The sequence below is a fragment of the Pan troglodytes genome, chromosome 4 (genome assembly GCF_028858775.2).
Source record: "Pan troglodytes isolate AG18354 chromosome 4, NHGRI_mPanTro3-v2.0_pri, whole genome shotgun sequence".
NCBI classification, from domain to species: Eukaryota; Metazoa; Chordata; class Mammalia; order Primates; family Hominidae; genus Pan; species Pan troglodytes.
Window position 1 is genome coordinate 30,959,619 of NC_072402.2, and position 23,591 is coordinate 30,983,209.

Below are 23,591 nucleotides of genomic sequence, written 5' to 3' on the forward strand. Positions count from 1 at the left end.
ATTACTGCCTCAATTTCAGAACTTGTTATTAGTGTGTTCAGGGATTTGACTTCTTACTGGGTTAGCCTTTGAAGTGTGTATGTGTCCAAGAATTTATCCATTTCTTCTAGATTTTCTAGTTTATTTGAGTAGAAGCGTTTACAGTATTCTCTGATGGTAGTTTAAATTTCTGTGGGGTCAGTGGTGATATCCCCTTTATCATTTTTTTATTGTGTCTATTTGATTCTTCTCTCTTTTCTTTCTTACTCTTATGCCTGATAAATATTATTATACAAGGCAAAGAACTTAGGTAATGCAAAAATTTAATCTTGCTATCATATGAAATGCTATGGTCTAAAAGACTGTGTCTCCTTTAAAATTCATTTAATGAAACTTAATCCTCAGTATAGTGATTTTGGAAGGTGGAGTATCTGGGAGTTTAGGTTGTCAGGGAAGAAGCTTCATAAGTGAGATTAGTGCCTTATAAAAGAGGCTTGGAAAACTTGTTTGTCCCTTCTGGCATATGAGAACATAGCAAGAAGATGCCATCTTTGAAGCAGAGAATTAGGCCTCAGCCCATACTGAATCTGCTGGCATCTTAATCGAAGAGATTCCATCCTCCAGAGCTGTAAGCAATAAATTGCTCTTGTTTACAAATTACCCAGTCTAAGTTGTTTTGTTATAGCAACTTGAACAAGTGAAGACATGATATAAAGCCTTTGTATTTTAGATTATAATGAATAGTTTTTCTCAGAGATAAAACTAAATTTTAATAAAATATATTTCACAAATGTAACATATTGTGGACTACTACCTCCTAGCTTTTATAAATTTTATAGCATCTTACAATGGACCAGTGCATGAATCTATAAGAATTATTTATTTTAAAAAATCCTGACATAGATGTGAAAATGTCATATTGGTATGTATCTATTTCATTACTAAGCTAAATATTACGATCATGAGCATAATGTTGCTATGAAGAAATAGTGAATATTTATGAATATTACACTCAAGTATTTAGCTACCATGAAAAAAAGAAGTTACCAAATATTACAATAAACAAAAGTATCAAGATTTAACACATTTATTTCCTCCAAAAACATCATATTTGGCTATAAAATGTTAATTTTCTGGGAAAAATCATGTTTTTGCTGAAAGAGTTTTACCGTATGTCATTTAGGAAGTATTATTATGACCATTGAGTGATATAACAGCAGATTATTTTATGTTCTAATAATACCAACCTAACATTTATATTTTTAATTTGCAAAATTTTATGGAGATAATTATTTAGAAAAAATAACTTTAAACGAGGAACAGAGAAAAATCATAGAAAATCATTGAACATTTTATAGTTCAATTCAAAATTATTAAAACCTACTTTGGCTTTGTAATATTACAAATTATTATTAAACCACCTTTATATAAAGTAACTACCACAGACATAGCTGTAGTGCTATGTAGTGCTCCTGGACTGGTCTCAGAAAATCCGGGATTTTTATTAATCAGAGCAAAGATACAACAAGTGAATATAGACTCTTATCTACTGCAAAAAGTTTGCAGAACCTCAAAAGGCTCTCTGCCTTTTGGCTTTAACTGGTGTCCTCATACAATCCAAATTTGCCCAACATCAACTTTTTTAATATAAGGTCATGGGAGTAATCCAGTGACCTCATATAAAAAAAAATAGTAATGGTCTAATCCAGTGACCTCACATAAAATCTGGAGAAGAAATTCTTCAACAGTAAAGTTTTCAATGATTTTTGGGTCAATTGTTGACATAATTGATAGGAAATGTCACATTGTTAATATAATCTATTTACTTTGTCACCTCTCAAATATTAGTCACTTTATGGTCACAATGGATTAGTGCAGAAGGATAGAAAGTGACAGATTTCTTCAGTTAAAAAGTTTCTTTTTTTTTTTTTGAGCTAATGTCATAATTAACAGAAAGAGACTGGACGATTATTCCATAACAATTTCTCACCACTTTTATTCAGTTTTATATATACTTGTATCCAGTTTCACTAACAAATGAGGCGGGAAAATAAATATAAGCCATCCATATTGAAAAATAAGAAGAAGCTGTCTTTGTTTGCAGATAACATCATCACACATGCAGAAGATTCTGGAGATTCCATTCGAATACTGTAGAATTATTAGGTGAGTTTAACAGCATGTAGAATACAAGCCGATTTTTATAAAACTCCATTATTTTGTAAGTAATATCAATAACCAATCAGAAATTGAATTTATATAAACTGTGCCCATTCCTAAGTCCAGGATGATATTGCCTAGATTTTCCTCCAGGGTTCTATAGCTTGGGGTTTTACATGTAAGTGTTTAATCCATCTTGACTTGATTTTTGTATGTGGTGAAATGAAGGGGTACAGTTTCAATCTTCTGCATATGGCTAGCCAGTTATCTCAGCACAGTTTATTGAAAAGGGAGTCCTTTCCCCATTGCTTGTTTTTTCTCGGCTTTATCAAAGATCAGATAGTTGTAAGTGTGCAGTCTTATTTATGGGTTCTCTATTCTGTTTCATTTGTCTATGTGCCTGTTTTTGTATCAGTACCATGCTGTTTTGGTTACTGTAGCCCTACAATACAGTTTGAAGTCAGGCAACATAATGCCTCCAGCTTTGTTCTTTATGTGTACTGATTGCCTTGGCTATTTGCATTCTTTTTGTTGTTATTACTGTTCTATATGAATTTTAAAATAGCTGTTTTTTTCTATTTCTGTGAAGAATATCATTGGTTGCTTAATAGGAATAGAAATCAATCTGCAAATTGCTTCGGGTAATAGGACCAGTTTAACAATATTGCATCTTCCTGTACATAAGCATGGAAGGCTTTTCCATTTGTGTCATCCCTGATTTATTTGAGCAGTGTTTTATAATTCTCATTGTAGAAATGGTTCACATCCCTGGTTAGCTGTATACTTAGGTATTTTATTCTTTTTGTGGTAAATGTGACTGGGATTTTGCTCCTGATTGTGCTATCAGCTTGGCTGTTGTTGGCATATAAGAAAGCTACTGATTTTTGTACGTTTGTTTTGTATCCTGAAGCTTTGCTCACATTGTTAATCAGCTGAAGGAGCTTTTGGCCTGAGACTGTGGGCTTTTCTAGACACGGGATCATGTCATCTGCAAACATGGATACGGACTTTTCTAGATATAGTATCGTGTCATCTGCAAACGTGGATAGTTTGACTTCCTCTTTTCCTATGGATGCCATTTGTTTCTTTCTCTTGCCTGACTGCCTTGGCCAGAACTTCCAGTACTGTGATGAATAAGAGTAGTGACAGAAAGCATCCTTGTCTTGTGCCAGTTTTGAAGGGGAATGTTTCCAGCTTTTGCCCATTCAGTATCATGTTGGCTGTTGGTTTGTCGTTACTGACCCCTATTATTTTGAGGTACGATCCTTCAATATCTAGTCTATTGAGAGTTTTCAACATGAACGGGTGTTTAATTTTATCGAAGGCCGTCTCTGCATCTACAATCATGTGGTTTTGTCTTTAGTTCTGTTTATGTGACAAATCACATTTATTGATCTGCATATGTTGAACCAACCTTGCATCTGAGGGATAATGCCTACTTGATTCTGGTGGACTAGCTTTTTGATGTGCTGCTGGCTTGCAAGTATTTTGTAGAGGATTTTTGCATCGATATTCATCAAGGACATTGGCCTGAAGTTTTCTTTTTTTGTTGTGTCTCTCCCAGGTTTTGGTATCAGGATGATGCTGGCCTCATAGAATGAATTGGGGAGGAATCCCTCTTCTTCAATTTTTGGAATAGTTTCTGTAGAGATGGTATGAGTTCTTCTTTTTACATCTGGTACAATTTGGCCATGAATCAATCTGGTCTTGGGCTTTATTTGGTTAGTTTCCTATTTATTATTGATTCAATTTTGAAGTTTGTTATCGATCTGTTCAGGGAATTAATTGCCTCTTTGTTCGGTCATGGGAAAGTGCATGTGTCCAGAAATTTATCCATCTCTTCTAGGTTTTCTAGTTTGTGTGCATAGAGGTGATCACAGCAGTTTCTGATGGCTGTTTGTATTTCTGTGGGGTTAATTATAATATCTTCCTTTTCATTTCTGATTGTGTTTATTTCTTCTTTAATAACATAGCTAACACCCTTCTATCTTATTAATATTTTCAAAAAGCTAACTTTTGGATTTTTTGATCTTTTGAGTGGTTTTTTGTATCTCAATCTTTTTCAGTTCAGCTCTGATTTTGATTCTTTCTTGTCTTCTGGTAAGTTTGGGTTTGATTTTCTCTTGCTTCTCTAGTTCTTTCAGTTCTGATGTTAGGTTGTTAATCTGGGATCTTTCTAACTTTTTGATGTGGGCATTTAGTGATATAAATTTCTCTGTTAACACTGCCTTACCTGTGTTCCAGTGATTCTGGTATGCTCTATAATTCTTCTCATTAGTTTCAAAGAACTTCATTTCTCCCTTAATTTCATCATTTACCCAAAAGTCACTCAGAAACAAGTTGTTAAATTCCATATAACAGCATGATTTTGGGTGACAGTTTTAGTCTTGATTTCTATCTTTATTGTGCTGTTGTCCAAGGGTGTGTTTGATATAATTTCAGTCCTTTTGCTTTGCTGAGGATTGTTTTATATCTGATTGTGTGATTGATTTTAGAGTACATGCCATGTGGTGATGACAGTAATGTGTATTCTGTTGTTTTCACGTGTATTACGTTTAAGAGTTATAAAGCCGCAATAATATAGTGTTGAATTGATGCTAAAATGGGCAAAATATATTAACAAGGCAGAATAGAGTCTAGAAATAGCCAAATGCTTAAGTGGCCAGTTGATTTTGACAAAGGTGCAAAACGAATTCAGCTGATAAAAGATAGCATTTTCAATAAATAGTGGAGGTTCACTAAAAACAAGTCAACAAATAAACCTTTTGCTTCATATTTCACACTAGAGATTTCCTTTTAAGGAGCTCTTGACTGCCTTAATCTTTCATGGTTTATAGGAAACATCCAAACATTCTTTGCCTTGATAAACTCTGAGAATACAGGCTGTTTCCAATCCATCCAATCATGTTCTGCTGTCAGGATGTCTTACTTTTTTACACATAAGTTTAGTATTCACTCCTGTGTCCCACAGTGTCAGGGGACATAGGATAAGCTATACATAGTCACCTTAAAGTCATTTTCATGAGACTAGACTTGAGAAAGGACTACTCTTTTACTTACCCATGGAATTAGATAAACAAAATGCAATTTAATTTTTTTAAGAAAATTTTTCTTTCATTTCCAAATGTTAGTCTCTTCAACTTCACTCTCTGTATATACTATCAAGTTAAGAGTTTTTATTTTCATATTGTTTCTTTTTCAAAAAAGTCATCATGATGACCTGTGATGTTTAAAAAGCATGTTGTTTTTCTCTTTTTTTCTGTGTTTATTGTTTGGTTCTCAGCCTTTTGTGGTACCATTGAAAACAGTACAAAACGTGTCCTAATTTAACATACTATTTTAAATTTCAGATTCACTTCTTCTGATATTACGTCAAAACTGCTCTTCCAGATAAGGAAGTTAAGGTTTTTTGAAGGACTTCATATATTTTCTGGCCATTCTTTCCTTTTGATATGATTACAAGTTTCACTTAAATTTCCAGAAATGATTTTCATATCTCTTGGTTTTGCTTCATTCTTTCTTTTCTCATTACTTGTTCTTTAATTTTAATGCTATCATCATATTATGAAGTAAGTTTCCCCAGTTTCCATTCATTAATCAATATTTTAGGAAATTTTCTAGAAACCAAAGTAGTCAATGAGCAGGCTATCTTTAAAGTTTAATTACCCATATTTTTACCCCACTTAGGTAACAAGAAGATAATATATATCCCCAAAATTATCATGTGTAGAATAGAGTCATCTAATTCCCTTCCAGTCCCCTGAATTGGGGCAAATTACGCTTCATTCAAAGGTCTTAATGAATTTTCTATGGTCTCTGGAAGGTTTATGGCAGCTGTTAGTTACAAATCTCATTGATATCATTAATAAATCACCAATAAATCCTTATTGAACACCTACTTAAAGACATAAAATATGATACTCTGGGGAAACAAGAAACAATAAATCCAGTCCTATGAGACTTAAATTCTGGAACATTGTATGTTAAAATGATTGTTATTGCTATGGATTAAATATTCACAATGATGACAAAGGAAGTGACTGAAAAAATTACTATTATATAGTTTGGATAATCAAAAATGGACTCTATGAGATGATATATTTTGAGCCAAGATGAGGAAAATACAAACTGCGAGGCTGGGGAGGAGTTTTTCAGGCAAAGAAAATAGCAAATGCACAGGTTCTGAGCGAGAAAGCCTTTGCACAATTCATGGTAGAAAAACAAAGCTGGTGTCAAGGTCTTTGTAAGAATGAAAATGGCATAGAAAAGATCAGAAGTGTAGGAAAGGATGAAATAAAGGAGGGCATTTAAAATCATGGTGAAGAGGTTGGAGAATTTTAAGCAATGACACAATCATATAATAAGAGCTAAGTATGTTTTTTTTTGTTTGTTTGTTTGTTTTGTTTTTGTTTTTGAGACCGAGTCTCGCTCTGTTGCCCAGGCTGGAGTGCAGTGGCTGATCTCGGCTCACTGCAAGCTCCGTCTCCCAGGTTCACGCCGTTCTCCTGCCTCAGCCTCCTGAGTAGGTGGGACTGTAGGCGCCCGCCACCACGCCCGGCTAATTTTTTTTTTTTTTTTGTATTTTTAGTAGACACGGGGTTTCACCATGTTAGCCAAGATGGTCTCAATCTCCTCACCTCGTGATCCACCCGCCTTGGCCTCCCAAAGTGCTGGGATTACAGGTGTGAGCCACTGTCCCCAGCCAGAGCTGAGTATGTTTTCAAAAGTCAACTTTTTGTGTGTGTAGTATGGTTTGATGTGTGTGGTGTGGATTGGTGATGCAAAATGAAAAATGAAAGCTAGTTACAAAGTGATTACAGTATGTTGCTACACAGTAAAGGTAAACTTAGTAAGGTACAGGCATCTTACTGATAAATAAGTGGATAAATCAGATTTATTGTGAGAGAAAGTTGTTAGAATTCATTGATGAGTTTGAAAATCAAGTTGAGGGAAAGAGAGAAATTAAAGTTTATTCCAAATTTTTTACTAATAAATTGATTGATCATGAGCCCCATTGATAAGAGAAAATCTAATTAGAATATCAAAATAGAAAAAAAGAAACCTCAAGTGTTATGCCTCAAATACTTCGATTTAGACATGGTTCTTTACTCAACATTTAGAGGATGGATAGAAAAAAAAGAATTAGTCAGTAAAGGGGTATTAAGAATGAGTTTACTCTAAAGTAGGAGGCTGCTAAAGACAGGGTTGTTTCTCCAAATTGAGAGATTTATTTCAACAGTTAATGAAATAAACAGCTACTAAAACTTCAAGTAAATGAAGGAAAAAGGTGCTGTTATCTCTGGCTACAAAAAGGTTGTCAAAGACTATGAAGTAACAGTTTCAATGAAGGAGTGAGGATGACACTAAGATTAAATTGGATCTGAGAATAAATGGGCAGTGAGGAAGTGCAAATATCAATTTTAGACATTTGTTCCAAAAAGGTTTTCTATAGATAATAAAATAAATAAAACAGAGCAATAGATTGAGGAAACAACCAATCACAAAAGGGTTTTGATTTTGTTTGGGTTTGAAATCATGGAAAGTTCATATAGTATGGTTATATCCTGATGAGAATAATTTAGGAGAGAGGGAGATTTTGGTGATGCAAAAGGAAAAGTGTGAATAGCTCTAAGAATAAGTCTCAAAAAGTCAAGAGAGTGTAATATTGCAACTGTGAGTTACGGGTTTTACTTTTGATTGACTAAGAACATTTATCTCAAAGTAACTAGGAATAAGAACAAGAATACAGTTAATGATGCCGACAGTTTTGTAAAGCAATTAAGGGAAAAATAGAAAGTTTTTATTTTACCTCTTGTATTTCACAAAATAAAAGTGAGATAAGGCCATCAATTTAAAGTGATCATGGAAGTGGTAAGGTTGAAAGCAAAATGTGAAGGTAAAAAATTGATTGGTCCAGGGAATTGAATAGTAAATTAGTAGATTACTCAGGCAGTTTCAAATGCCCATCTAAAGTGTTCGGTCATTATCTTAGAGTAAAAACATTCAAAGCGTTCTTCCTCCACCTCCCTCTAAACTTTCTTCATTAGTTCTTGTGCTCAGGCAAGAAAAAAAAAGTAGTCTGATTTAACTAGTGTTTGAGTTATATATCAGTACTGCGATTATTCAGCCTATGTGTGCAATTGAGGAGTAGGCTAGATTGAAATGCTGCCAGGTATACAAAAGAGCTAAATTACCTCCAAAGGAGCAAGTATATGAATATACTATGGAGTTAGAGTTAGTAATGGGGCTGTGAGGGCTTGTGGGCAGGCCATGGGTATTGGGGGCAATTGCAGAATCAATGAATAGGAACTCTTAACTTCAGTTGAAGAAGTTTTGGAATGCAGGGTTCTGAATAAGAAGAAAAAATAGAAGATAGTTGTGAGAAAATGAGCTAATTGGTATTGAAATTCTGTAGGTTAAAAAAAAAATTATGGTGTGACCACCTAGATAGGCTATGGAAAGAAGAAAACTATTTTTGAGCTTTTTGGAGGAACTACCTCTGTGGGTATTGAAATCCCAGAGAGTAATGCCAGAAGTGTATGTAGGAAAATAGCAAGTTTGGGTTGATAAAGTCAGAAAAGAACTATTTGTTATAAGTCTAAATTATCCTAATAGATGAGAAACAAAAAGAGTAAGATAGAAGTCATTAATGGGGAGTAATGTCTAACAACAGTAGATACTTTCAGGGTATGGTTATTCTTAGTCAGTAGTACTCTGCCCTTATATCTTTATTTTATATCTAGGCCCTTGTATTTTTTCTCCTGTTACAACTGAATAGTTTTGCTTTATTTCTAGTATCTAGTCCCTGCCTTCTTCTGTACTATTACCTCGAATTTGGCAGAGCAGCTAGTTTCTAGGTAAGGTGCGTGTGTTACTTACTGATGCAACACGTAATTATTTTATACTTACTATGTGCTAGCTATATAACACTATGTTTGGGTTACTATGTGATTTGGACACTTAGCAAAAATTATTGGTCCTCCAGTTTTCAAATGTGTTTATCCTTGCTATCAATTGACCTTTTCTAAAATGAGTTGTTTTATTATGATTTCTTCAAACATATTCTCATAGCAGAATCTTATTAATACATAAGAAATTTAGCAATATTAGGTGACAAAATAACCAGCAAAACACCTTGTATGTATTTAGTATTATAAATGATGAAGATCTTATGAACTATATACAACACTCTAGGTCTCACTTTAAACATTGAAAATGGAGTCTATTGGTGACTTACTCACTTTATATTTACATCTACCACATTTGTAATTGTAAATAATGAGGTAAGTGCAACCATTGATTTCTTGGATTTCCATCAATTTCACAGTTATCATTTAATGTCTTTCTAAATACCTCATTTTGTGGTCTTAGGAAACCTGCATTAAAAAAAATCACAACATCTGTTTGAAAGTTTATGTGAAATCCACAATGTACAGAAGCACATGCCTTTAATGTTTCCAGAATAAAAAAGCTTTGATGTTTGCACTTTGTGGTGCAATTTTACAGAAAAAAAAAATTTTAAATGGGATGGAGGCTAACAAATACTTTGAGTAAAATGTTGTCTTTGTTTTGTGCAAAATGCATAAAAATATGCCCTTTAACCTATTAAATATTTTTGAAAGATAGAGGTGCTTTGTTACTGTAACTAAAACAATTATCATTTAATTTCTTAAAATCCGGTATTTTCCCCCATATTTGGTGTAAGTTATTTACCAAATAGTGTGTGAACTGTGATTTTTTTTCACTTTTCTTCCAAATCACTCTTGTAAAAAAGAGGAATCGATTTTTGCTAATAAATTTAGTAAGACTTTAACATTTTGTCGGCCATTTAAACTGTCTTAATATTTGAATACTTTATACCTTTTTAATATGTTAAGTGCCATAATAATAACGTGTATTAATGTTCATTCAGACATATAAAGTCTGAGAATGTGGGGTTATAATTCTGTGGAAGGAATAGTTTGCCAAGTTGTGATAACCTAGTGAGAGACCTTAAAAATATAAATAAATGAATAAAAACACAAAGCAAAAAAGAAAATAGACCAGGAAACTATTGAAATATCATGCAAGAGTAAAATGTATAAGGTTAATTTTAGTGACTTTTGAGGAAAAGTGTTCATAATATCTTACTAAGAGAAAAAAATAAAGTAGAAAAATAGCAGATAATATTTCAGAATTGATAAATGAGTTGTAATACATTCATACAAATAATATTATACTCTAACAAGACTAAAACAAATATTGTTATAGTCAGCCCTAGATTAGCCTAAAAATAAATACAGCAGACGGGGGTAACAGCAGATTTGACATTGGAAAAAAAATGATTAGTAACCTTAATAGAAAAAAATGAAAATAACATCAGCGAACTGTAGGATAATGTCCAGCAGCCCAATAAGCTAAAAATATTTCACAATAAAACCCACAGATTCAAAGAGGTCAATGAATGCCAGCACAAAAGATAAAGAAAACTACATGAAGGCACTATATAATCAAGTTGTTCAGAACCAGTTACAAAAATAGAATCTTAAAATCAGCTACAGAAATGCAAGATTATATAGAGAGCAATAAACATAAGAATGACAGTAGGTTTCTCTTCAGAAACAACACAACTAAAAGGAGAATAAGACATCTTTAAATTAATAAAAGAAAAAAAAAACCCGGCCGACAAAGATTTCATCATTCAGTAAAATTATCTTTAAAAGTTAAGCAAATCAGAGGCTTTTTCAGACATACCAAATGTAAACAAAATTCAATAGCTCTTGATGTACATTTAAAAATAAAATAAAAGCTCTTTAGGCACAAGGAAATGGTAGCCCATGAAAATATGGATGTACATAAATAAAGAACCAAAGTGATAAACAAATTTCTTTCTCAATCTCTTTAAAAGATATTTCACTATTTACATAAAAATAAGTGTGGAGTTTATAATATGTAAAATTAAAATGTGTGAAAATTATGAAGTACAAAGGGAAAAAGTTAAAATAAGCTTTTACTGCTATAAGTAAAGTCAAATACTATATTTTAAAAATAGATTGTAAAAAGACAGAGCTATGAATACAATGCAACCACTAGCATAATGAAACTAAGTTTTAGCTACTAAGCCAACAAATGAAGTAAGTCAAATAATAAAAGTATTCAATTTAGCCCAGAGAAAACAGAAAAGAAAAAGAGAAACCAAGAACAGATTGAACAGAAAACAACAAGAAAATAGATTTAGCTTCTGCCTCATCAAGAAACATTAAACATAAATGATTTGAATAATGCAATTAAAATAATTAAAATACAGATTAACAGGCTGAATAAAAATACAAGGGCCAACTATAGAATGTCTACCAGAAATGGATTTTAAACATGAAGTCACAAAGAAGCTAAAAGTAATGGGAAAGAAAAAGAGGCACACACTATTCCTAATATTAAAATGTTACAGATATCTGCACTCATGTTTATTGCAGCATTATTCAAAATAACCAAGATATAGAATAAATGTAAATATCTATCAATGAATGAATAGATAAAGAAAATGTGAAATATATGTCTATGTACAATACAATTCAGCCTTATAAAAGAATAAAATTTTATAATTTGTAACCACATGAATGAGCCTGGGAGACATTGTGCTAAGAGAAATAAGACAGGTGCAAAACGGCAAATATTGGATGACCCTATTTATACATAAACTTAAAAAAATTGAACTCATAGAAATAGAGACTATAATGACAGTTACCAGAAGCTAGTGATAGGGGAAATGGGGAGATACCGGTTAAAAGGTACAAAGTTACAGGGAGAAAACAGGAATAAATTTTTGAGATCTATTGCACAGCTTGACAACTGTAGTTAATAATAATGTATATTTCAAAATTCCTAAGAGATTACATTTTAAATGTTCTTACCACAAAAAAATAAGTATTTGAAGTGATGGATATGTTCATTAGCCTGATTTAATCATTCCACAATGTATACATATATTAACACATCACACTGTACACAATCAATATACACACAGTTATCATTAGTTAAAAGGCATTTGCTCATATGTGCATCACGGTGCTATTCACTATAGCAAAGACGTGGTACATATACACCATGTACTTGTTATTGCATCTCAGCACTATTCACCATAGCAAAGACATGGTACATATACACCATGTACTTTTTATTGCTGTGTAGTATTCCATGGTGAATATGGTACATAATCACAAATATGGTACATATTCACCATGGAATACTACGCAGCAATAAAAGGAACAAAACCATGTCTTTTTTAGCAACATGGAGGTAGCTAGAGATCATTATCCTAAGTGCACTAATGTGGAAGCAGAAAGCCAAATACTGCATGTTTTCTCTTATAAGTGGAAGCTAAACTTTGACTACACGTGGACACAAAAATGGGAACAATAGACACTGGGAACTGCTTGATGTGGGAGGGTGGGAGTGGAGGTAGATTGAAAGGCTATTTATTGGCTACTGTGCTCATTACCTGTGTGATGGGATAATTTGTACACCAAGCCTCAGCAAAATGCAATTTAATTATGTAACAAACCTGCACATGACCCCCAGAATCTTAAATAAAAGTAGAAAGAAACAAAATGTAAAATATTAGAGTAGCTATTTTAATACCAGATAAAGTACACTTCAGATTTTTAAAATGCCATCATAAATAAAAAGCTTCATTTCACAATGATGGATCAATTATTTAGATAATACAATGATCTTAAAGGCTCACACATCAAATAACAGGGCTTAAAACTTCATGAAGCAAAAACTGATATTAACTTTGAGGTAAATAGACAAATCCACAGTTATAGTCAGAGATTTCACTATGCTTCTTTCAATAATTAACAGAACTGGTAGACAGGAAATCAGTGAAGAGATATAAAACTTAAATAACATTTCCAAAACAACTTGAAGAAACTGACATTTATAGAACATACCAAACAACAACAACAGAATGAATATTGATTACAAGTACGTGAGAAATATTTCCCAAAGTAGACCATATCTAGGCCAGCAGCCACAAGCCAAATCCTGACCATGGCTGATTCTAGAAAACCACAAGATAAGCAAGTTTTTTTTATATTTTAAAGGGTTAAAAAAGTAGAATATGTAACAGAAACTGTACATACATGATTTGAAAAGCATACAATATTTGCTATCTAGACCTTTACAGAACATTTTTTGTTGATCGTTTTTATAAATCATAAAACAAATGTCAATATATATAATGGATTCACATTATACGAAGTGTTTTCTCTGATTGCAATTTAATTACATTAGAATTGAGTAACAGAAAGATGTCTGAGAAATCTTTAAATAACGCACTTTGAAATAACTTATAGATTAAAGATTAAGTCAAGAGAAATATTAGAAAGATTTTGAACTAAATAACTATTTAAATACAGAATATCAAATTTTGTGGGATGGTGCCTAAGCAGTAATTGGGAAATGGGACTCATGGCATGAAAGAGTCATATTAGAAAAAAAATCTCAATTTTGTGACTTCAGTTTTAATCTTAAGAATGTAGAGAAAGAATCAATTAAATATTAATAAAATAGAGGAAAATAACTAGAAATTGATTAAATAAAAAAAACAGAGAAATGATAGAGAAAGCCAATGTCAGTAAAAACAAATTTTGAAAAAGACCAATAACATTAATAAACCCTTCTGCAGACCGATCAAAAATAAAAACAGAGAAGGTAAACAAGTATAGATAAGTAAAATTGCCACTGAATTTATTTATTTAAAAAGATTATAAGAATATTATGAACTATTTTATGCCAATAAGTTCAACAATTTCGATGAAATGGACAAATTCCTTTAAAATACAAATAATGAACACTCATTCCAGAAGAAATATATAACTAACTCTATTAATCAAATTTGGAGTTTAAAATCCTTTTACACTAAAGCTTCACTAGTGAATTCTCCAGAACATTTAAGGAAGAAATAATATTATTTTTATACAAACTCCTGGAGGAAATTAAAAAGGATGCCTTTCCAACTTATTTTGTCAACATTATACCCTGATACTAAAACTACTAGAAAAGATAAATATAGGTCAATATCTGCCATGAACACAGATGCAAAAGTTCTAATTAAAATTTTTAGCAAATTGAATCCAAAATATATGAATTGGATAATACATCATACTAATGGAGCTTATTATTGAAATATATATGGGTATGTTTTGTGTGTGCATTTTCTTAAGTAAACGTGAGTCTGCAAAGCTAAAATACAGATCTCTGAGAATATAAATGAGAAAGAAGGGGAAGACTAGAGGGAAAACAAACTAAACTTATCTGGGCATATCTTATCTTGTAAATTTTGTAACTATAGAGCTGTTTTATATAAAAAATAAATTACACAAAAATGAAAATATTAAATCTTTTTCAAATTTATTTCGAAAGAAGAAAAAAAGGAAATTAACTATGTTTGTTTTCTATTGCTGCCATAAAATAATTACCAAATTTTAGTAGCTTAAAACAGCATGAATTTATCTTATATACATCCGAAGTTCAGTATCAATCTCACTAGACAAAAACCACGTTGTCCAAGGGGCAAATCATTTTCCTTTTTCACGTAGGTTTATGGTAAAATTCAGTTTCTTGTAGCTCTATTCTTGCTGGCTGTAAACTGAAGCTAGTTCCCAGGTTCTAGAAGATATTGCCTATCTTGGCTTATGGCCAACTACCTCTATCTTTAAGCTAACAAATGTGAGTCAAGTCCTTGTCTTGTCACATCCCTCTAACCTTCTGTCTCATCACTCTGAGTCAGATGGAAAGGTGTTACACTTTTACAATGCATTTGATTAGACTGGGTCCATCTAGATGATCCAGAATACTCTCAACATCTCAAGTTCTATACCGCTTGTCACATTTGCAAAGTCTCTTTTGCCATTTGAGATAATGTGTTCACAGTTTCCAGGGAATAGAACATGAACATTTTGGTGGGAGGGGGAAGTCATTATGCCGTCTACCTTAACAGCTTTTAACATAAACTTACATGCAATTATACACACACACAAAATATTTCAAGTAAATTTCTATTAGAATAACACAAAGCATAATTATATTGTGATTGATAATATAAAAAATTATCAGCATAATGGAAAAAATCACAAATTTTAAATAACATAGCTTAAATACCAGTGCTAAATTTGTTTTGGGAATGTAAGTTTGAGTCTATGACATATTTTCAGTTAAAAAAAAAAAAAACTCGAGTAATTCCTAGTTCAGATCAGTAAAAAGGCCTAGAATTGATGATGAAAACCTTTATAATGAGTACTTACAATATCAGATTGCATTTTGTAACTAAAAGGAAAAAGTCTCTTTCAGGATGTTGCAGTGGGAGAGGGGCAGCGATTGATCCCAAATTTGGAACAGAAGATTTATACTGTATAATTTAGCTTGGAATAAATTGCCATGCAGAAGGACTACTGGGATTATGTCATAATGACGTAAATTCCAATCTGAAAGATCTCTTATAAGCCAAAGACAAGATACTTAAGCCTCAATGAAATAATAACTTCAATGATTTGAAATACAGCAAACATTTCAAAATTAATTAATTATCTTTGAAATATGCTAAGAAAGCTGGGGAAAGGTAGTATTTTCCGTCTCATGGGGCTGAAGACAAATAAATTTAGAAATCAGAACTCCCAAGGTAGCATCTTATTTGAGGAACGTATCTTATTATTTTGAAAAGTATTAAATAAAAATGATTTTTTAATACCTCAAGTGCCTATCTACACAAACAGTACCTCATGAAAACCAAATAATTGATGAGGAAAAATTTAAGTTTCTTTAAATAAGTATTCCAACTACAATTCAAGTATAAATGATTCTTAATGTCATCACTTTGCCACTAGAATAATGAATCTAGGCAATGATTAGCAAAGCCCATTAATATCACAAAAGGGAGATATGTAGAAGTTACATATCTTCCATATATGCCACCTTGTGTAAATGCATGACTCTACCAATGAAATATTCTAGCCAAAACTCAAACATGACAAATATCAGCATTCTAGTGGTTTCCCAAATGTCCAATACACAGATGAAAAAGGTATCAATCCTAATAGACATAGCAAAATGTAAAAGTGGAAACTGACCAATATCAAGGTGCTCTTGGTTTCCCAAATGGCCAATAAATAGATGAAAAATGTATCAGTCCTAATAGTCATAACAAAACTTAAACAAAACCAAAATGATATAGCACTAGAGATACACAAGTTTGGGTGATAGTAAAGGGCTGATAACAGGTTTTGGCAAAAATGTGAATTAATTGGAATTATCATTATACTACTGGTAGGAATGAGTGTTTGGACATATCCAAAAAAGTTGAAAATGCAAGTATTCTGTGACCCAGTACTTTCACTTTTAGGAATACAGCCAAGATAAATGTAACAATACTTGGAATAATTTTTTTTCTTAATGGGAATATTTATAATGCCCAAATCTTGGAAACAACTAAAAGGTATATAAATATCAGAATTATAGATAGTAATAATAAATAAATAGATAAATGGTGATTTTTTTTCAGTTAATACTATTTAGCAAAGGGAGTGGATGAACCACTACTTTACTGAAAAACATGAATAAATCTCATGAGCTTAGTTTTGAATGAAATAAGTCAGATGCAAAATAATATAAATTGTCTGATACCATGAACATAAATTTAAAATTAAAATACCGGGTTACACATTTATGGCATTAGAAATCAGGAGAGGGTTGAGAAGAGCTGCCACTAATAGAGGAATAAGGATGCTTCTAGAGATGTGGTAATGCTGTGTGTTTTTTTAAATCAGATTAGATATTTGATGGATTATTAAATTTATAAAAAGTAATCAATCTGTACTTTTTTATATATCATTATATTAATAATTACACTTTGTAAAAATACAATTAGGTACATTTAAAATTTTCAATTAAAAGTTATTTTAAAACTTGTAAATGTTAAAATATCATGAAAGAAGTTATATTAGCCACATTCAAAAAATAACCTTACAAAGTGTATGGCCAGTATTCATAAGTACTACAAATAATTGCTTTGTTTAAAATGATGGAGTGCATAAAAATGTCATACAGATATACCATGAAATAGTTTGCAGATATTAAAAAAAAGCATGAGATCATATCTTTTACAGGAATATGGATGGTGCTGGAGGTCATTATCCTTAGTAAACTAATTAAGGAACAAAAAACTAAATACCTCATGTTCTCACTTATAAGTGGGAGCTAAATGATGAGAACAGAGACACGAAGAGGGGAACAACACACTCTGGGGCCTATTGGAGGGTGGAGTGTGGGAGGAGGGAAAGGATCAGGAAAAATAACTAATGGGTACTAAGTTTAATACCTGGGTAATGAAATAATCTGTACAACAAACCCTTGTGACACAAGTTTACTTATGTAACAAACCTGCACATATACCCCTGAACTTAAAATAAAAGTTAAGAAAAAGAGATCACGTTATTAAGGAATTGATAATACATTTTTTTTTCAAAAGTACCTGTAGATTTCAGGAAAATAGATGTTTCCAAACAACTTATTTTTCAACTGTCTACAATTCTACCTTCAGGTGTTAAAAGAGACTAAAGACTTGGGACACTAAGAATGTAGTAAAGGTTTGAAACAAATTAATTACTTGAGACATGCCCTTTAATTTATATTAACTCTTTTTACACAGTATGCTTCTATATATTCTTACACATTAACTGAAAAATATCAGCATTTTAAAGAGTAAAACTTTTACGAGGTTTCCAATTTAACATTAATGAAAGCACAATAGTATCACTGGTCATGCATTGAAATAAAGTAGAAAGATATCGGTAATCTTTCAATGACAGCTTCATGGAAGAATATGAAGACAGCTGTGGGTTATTTTCCCACATAAAAATGCTTCCTCATTTAATTTGAATTCATAAAGAATTAGCAGCAAAATTTCAATAAAACATTTCTTGTCAAGCTATTGGGGCAACATATTTTAACAATTTTTTATAACTTTTTATTACATTTTGCCATCAAGTTCTGGAGGCTTTCGTCAACTTTTTGTAAAGTAACATAAAATTATTTATGTAAAGATTAACACATTTATAATCATTCTACCAAATTGTTTTACAAGTTAAGCAAGGCTACAAAACTTGCTCAGGAGACAGAGGATCATCAGAAGACAGTAAAGTGACATTTAATAACTACATTTTCTAGTCATCAACTTCTTATTTGATAGTCTGTGGCATGCTTTTAAATTTCTGATGAGTTTGAATACCACATGAAAGTTGAAGGGGAAAAAACACCACTGTTTCAGATAAGTGCACTGTTTTTCATTTTGAATAATTCTATGAAATACATCAGACAATAGCAGCACCATTTAAAAGTTAAAATTTATATATATTATATATATATATATATAGGGTAATTCAAGCATTTGTTTTCTAGTCAATTAAATCTGGATCCTATATACTTTCTTTTGCTATTTTTTTTCTTAAAGTCATCTTGGTTTTCTATGTTATCTGAAATTTTAAAAGGTAAGCATGCATGCTCATTACAGGGATAAATACTCTTGTTAGAATGTGGTAAAACTGTGGGATTTATTATAAATAGTCAATCTAAGGGAAGGATGAAGGGGCTCTTAGGCATGTGGTAATGCTATCAGATGAGCCTTAAAAGTATGATACATTAAAATTAATACAAATGGAATGATCTTTTATTTAACAGTTTATAGTGGACCAGTAAAGTCAGTGGTAAAGCTCTGCTTATTATTTGCAACCCTGGTGCCTAGGATTGTCCCGCCTACTCCAGAAAGAAGAAAGGGTTTCAAGAACATGCAGAGAAACTCCAAAAGCATCAAGTACCAGACTGAAATTAGTGGTTATTACTTCAGATCACATCGTATTCATAAAAATGTAGTCATATTTGACTACAAGGGAGACTGATTTAGATAACAGAAAATAGTGAAAACATTGTTGATTAGGAAGAAAGGAGAAAATATAAAGTTCCACATTTAGAAGCAAAAAATATTACGTAGTCATAGTATGATCTTGAATTATACATACCTCCTGTGAAAAAGACCTGAAAGTTTTGGTGGACTGCAAGTATACTGTAAATTTTTTATGTTATTAATACAAACAAAAGCCTCAGGTCAAGGAAGTTAACAATCCCATTTTTCTCTCCACTGGCTTGTCCACATATGGAATGGGGAATTCAGTTAAAAGGACACATTTAGTGTTGGATTGACCTAGAGGTTGAGAACTACGTAAATGATGACAAACAAGGAATGACTACAGGAAAAGAAGATATTTCAGTCAAGGTTAGACATTCAAACACCTTCAGAGGCTAGAGAAGTAAATCTACTTTCTTTAGGTAGACCACTTGAGTAAGATAAATATGTGAAGTAACTAAATTTAAAATTTATGTGCTCATCTCATTAAAAAGGTTTTTTTCGGTCAATAAGAAAGATTGAACAATTAGAATGTTCTACCTCAAAAACAAAACAAAACAGAGTTTTGTCCACAAGTGGAAATATGCATATGTAGTTGAAATGATAAACTCTGATGCAGGTTTCAGTACTGGATAAAAGCTTTGGTTAAATTTTATATAATTTATCTTTGACTTATAAAATGTTGCTATTTGATTTTTCAAGAAGCAACTTTTATACAACTCTTCTTTTTAGGTAAAATGTTGACTTTTTAAAAAAGTTTAAGATTAGAGTTGTGTTCAAAAGGAATACAATTTTGAAAAACAAATAAATTTTATCTTCTGGTATGAATTTGCATTATAGTTTTCATATCAGATAGATTTAAAAAATGGATGTCGTTAAACTCTTAAAGTTGTTCTAAGCTTACAGATAAAATGTCGACACATATGTGTACTCATTTTCTCTCAACATTACGGACTATAGAAACATAATTTATTCTGGCTGTGTTTAAAGTGAGAAGTACAAAACTGCTCTTCTAAATTTTGATTTTTAGGTTTCAGTTGCTATTTTGCCTGTGGTTAAGACAATTGCTAAGGCTTTATCCCAAGTGATTCAAATTGTATGCTAGTGATAATTGTGCCTAAGTGCTCTTAATTTGATTTATGTGGAATCTTTCGATGTATTCCTTCTAACCAAAATGTAATTGTAATTTAGTGTTATTGAATTGAAATTTAGGCTCACATCCCTAAGGATGTTATGGTCATATTCATCTCTCCATTTTGAAGCACTGATTTTAATTTATGTGTAAGGGTTATTTCCCTAATGGAGATGTAGACTTTACTGAATTTGCCAACAGAAACAATTGTATGAGAGAAAAATAGCACAATATATAACTGGATAGATTTTTCAACATTCGACACCCATTTCCTATTTATTCTCAAAGTTTATAATAATTTTTAGTATAGAATAAACCAGTAAGCTCTCATTAAGTGTAAGACATCCATACAAGGCGCTTACTTGTATTTTCTCAGTTACACTTTAAAAAACTCATGAATACACTATTCTTCTATTTTATAACTTTATTTAACTAAGCCTTTTTCCCTAAACCATTGATTATACATCCAGATTTTTAAATTTATTCTGGTGGCAAAGCCAATTAGAAGTTCTAGTTTTTAAAGCATATAACCATATTTGCCATAAGAGCTTCTCAACTTTTTGTCCGTGGAGCAGTAGATGTAGAAGGGCAGAGAGAGCACATTTACCACTGTTAAACTGCTGCTACTTCTGCCTGCTGCATGCTGGGGTGCTATCCTCCCTTAGAGTGCCATATGGCCAAGGAAGAAACATTAGAGCACGTTACAGATTCATTATAAAATAAATATCTTTTTGCTACCATACTGCCCTAGATATTCTAGGCACACATACGTAAACATGCTGCCAACAGATTGTCATTCATTATAGAGCAGTTTTATGCCTTTTTAAGAAGGTGAATGTATTTTGGACTGCAGAGGTGAGCAGAGGGCAGGACAAGATGAAGATGTAGAGATTTAAGAGTCTGAATAATGCCCACAATTGCAACTGTAAGCACATCATTTTACACATTTGTCAAAATAAGGGAGTTCAGCCAAAAATTTCCATTTTTTCTGTAAAATAAAAAGGTGGGGGAATTCTAGGAAAGCATTTCTCTCAGAATTGTATTTGGTAAATCCTGCTGCCTACTAAGAAAAGATTTACAGGTGATCTTTAAAAGGGAATTTGTAGTGCCACACATTAACAGAAGGTGGAGAGTAAAACATAGTCTTAACTTCTTTCCTTTATGGCAAGAAGTGTTGAAACTCTTTTACACCATTTTAAATTTTCTTAATTTAATCTCCCTGTTAATTTAAAAGAACATAAAACCGAAGATTTTTATAATCATACTTTATTTTTCCCTCTGCGGACTTCTATTTTGATTAATGTCATGATAATTTTATTCATGCAAAACTAGGCTCACCTAACAGCACCTCAATGATCCCACCAATCACTGTGTCACTCGCTAAAATAGGGATACCTTATCTTCTCTTATTTTACTTGTGCTCCTTTTTACATGTATAATGAATATAAAATAAAGTTCTTTTCAAGGAAAGTAACAAAATGCAGTTTTTCAGTATTTTTCTGCTTTTAAGAACCTTGTGAATGATCTACACATTCTGCCTAGTGTTAATGGTTGCATTTTGGGAGGGGACTGGTGGCGGAAGGGCAAGTCATATGTCCCTTAATTGCTTCTCCCCATTGCAATTGGGACAGCAGCTCTATGTGATTTATAGAGCTACTCCAAGGAGACATTTTTTGCTTATGAAAGTGTGGCTCCTGTGGAACCCTGGCCATTTGTAAAAAGTATGGTGAGTACTTTTAGCCATCCTCTGAGGACAAAAACATATCTGGAATTCATTTCTTATCACGGGATTGCTTTAAGATCACATGTACATGAGAAGTGATGCTATACAATCCCTTATTTCCAGTGTTCCTTGAAAAACAACTTGCAAGGGTGATCATACTCCTCTTCAATCTAGGAGATGTCTAGTTCTTTAATAATTAGCATGTACCTATTAACACTATAATAATATTTATAATCCTTATAGATACCATACTGTGTATGGAGACATAGCTGAAAATTGTATACTTATTTTCTTATGGATTCCTTACACTTAAGGTGGGAATAATAGGAATAGGGAAATAGAATGCAGAGCTTTTTGAGTCTCAGATATTGTCTTACAGAGTCCCTAGATAACAGGCAATCTATCCTGCTAACAAATCCAAGACCACCCTATTACCTGCCTTAACAATGACCTTACTACAATAGATTGCTCTCAAGCTGTATATGTGGCTACCTTATTTCTCATAAGAAATAATTTCTCATAAGAAATAATTTCTCATATTTTGGAATTCTCTCCGCAATACTTTACATAGACCCTATTTAATCTATTGCTAAAACATAGTGAAATGATTTAGTATAGGTTACAGATAAAACTCTTTAATTATGGTCATTCATTTACATATTTGAACCATTCCTGCAATTTACACATGGATAAATGAACTCATCTGCAGAAGTAATCAGGTCATAAAATTATTTAAGAAAAAAATTCAAAATGAACACCAATTTGTGAAGATAACCCTGCATTTTTTTCTTTTTCATGGTTTGTCTTTTTGAACATTTTTAAATATTTTACCATTGTTAATATATTTAGAATTGTTCACATCTACGTAATATGGCACATTTTTTATGTGCTCTTAGAAATTTAAAGTCTTGTGGAACATTCATTTTGTGGAATTTAATTAGTTTCAAAATAAATCTAATGTACAGTAACAGACTACAATATAAGGTGAATGTAGACAACATATTAAGTGACAATATACACACAATTACATACAATATGATATATATTTTATAAATTAAAAATAATGTTAATGCATATATTCTTTAGGATATAAAAGAATATAAACCATAAGGCATGGTAATCATGAAGACTGAATTCAGGATATTGGTTGTCTTAAAGGAAGAGACAAGGATTTGAGATGAGGACACCACAGAGGGAGATTTTTGAGGTTTTTATTTCTGGTTTTGTGGGTAGATTCCTATGTTCTTATTAAAATATAAATATATAATTATAGACATATTCATACTTAAATGAAATAAATAAAAAGTGGGTTTTATGGAGATTAATGATCAGAGTGTGTTGTGAGGCAAAAATTATGGTGAATCTAATTGTTTGTATCTTAACAGAAAAATAAATATGAGATAATGAGATTAAATTCCAGCTCAGCAACTTTCTAGTTGGGATTTCTTGAGCAAGTTACTTAATACTTCTGACCCTAATTTACTTTATGCATACGTATGTGTGTTGAGCAATAACACTTTTGTCTCCAGAGAGTGTTGAGAATTAAATGATGCACTTATTCTGCTTCCTGGTTAGAGTAACAAAGGTTATTTTATTTTTGTTTTTAAGGAATGAAAGTTACTCAATTTTGCACTAAAATTACTGAAAAGACATTTATGGAT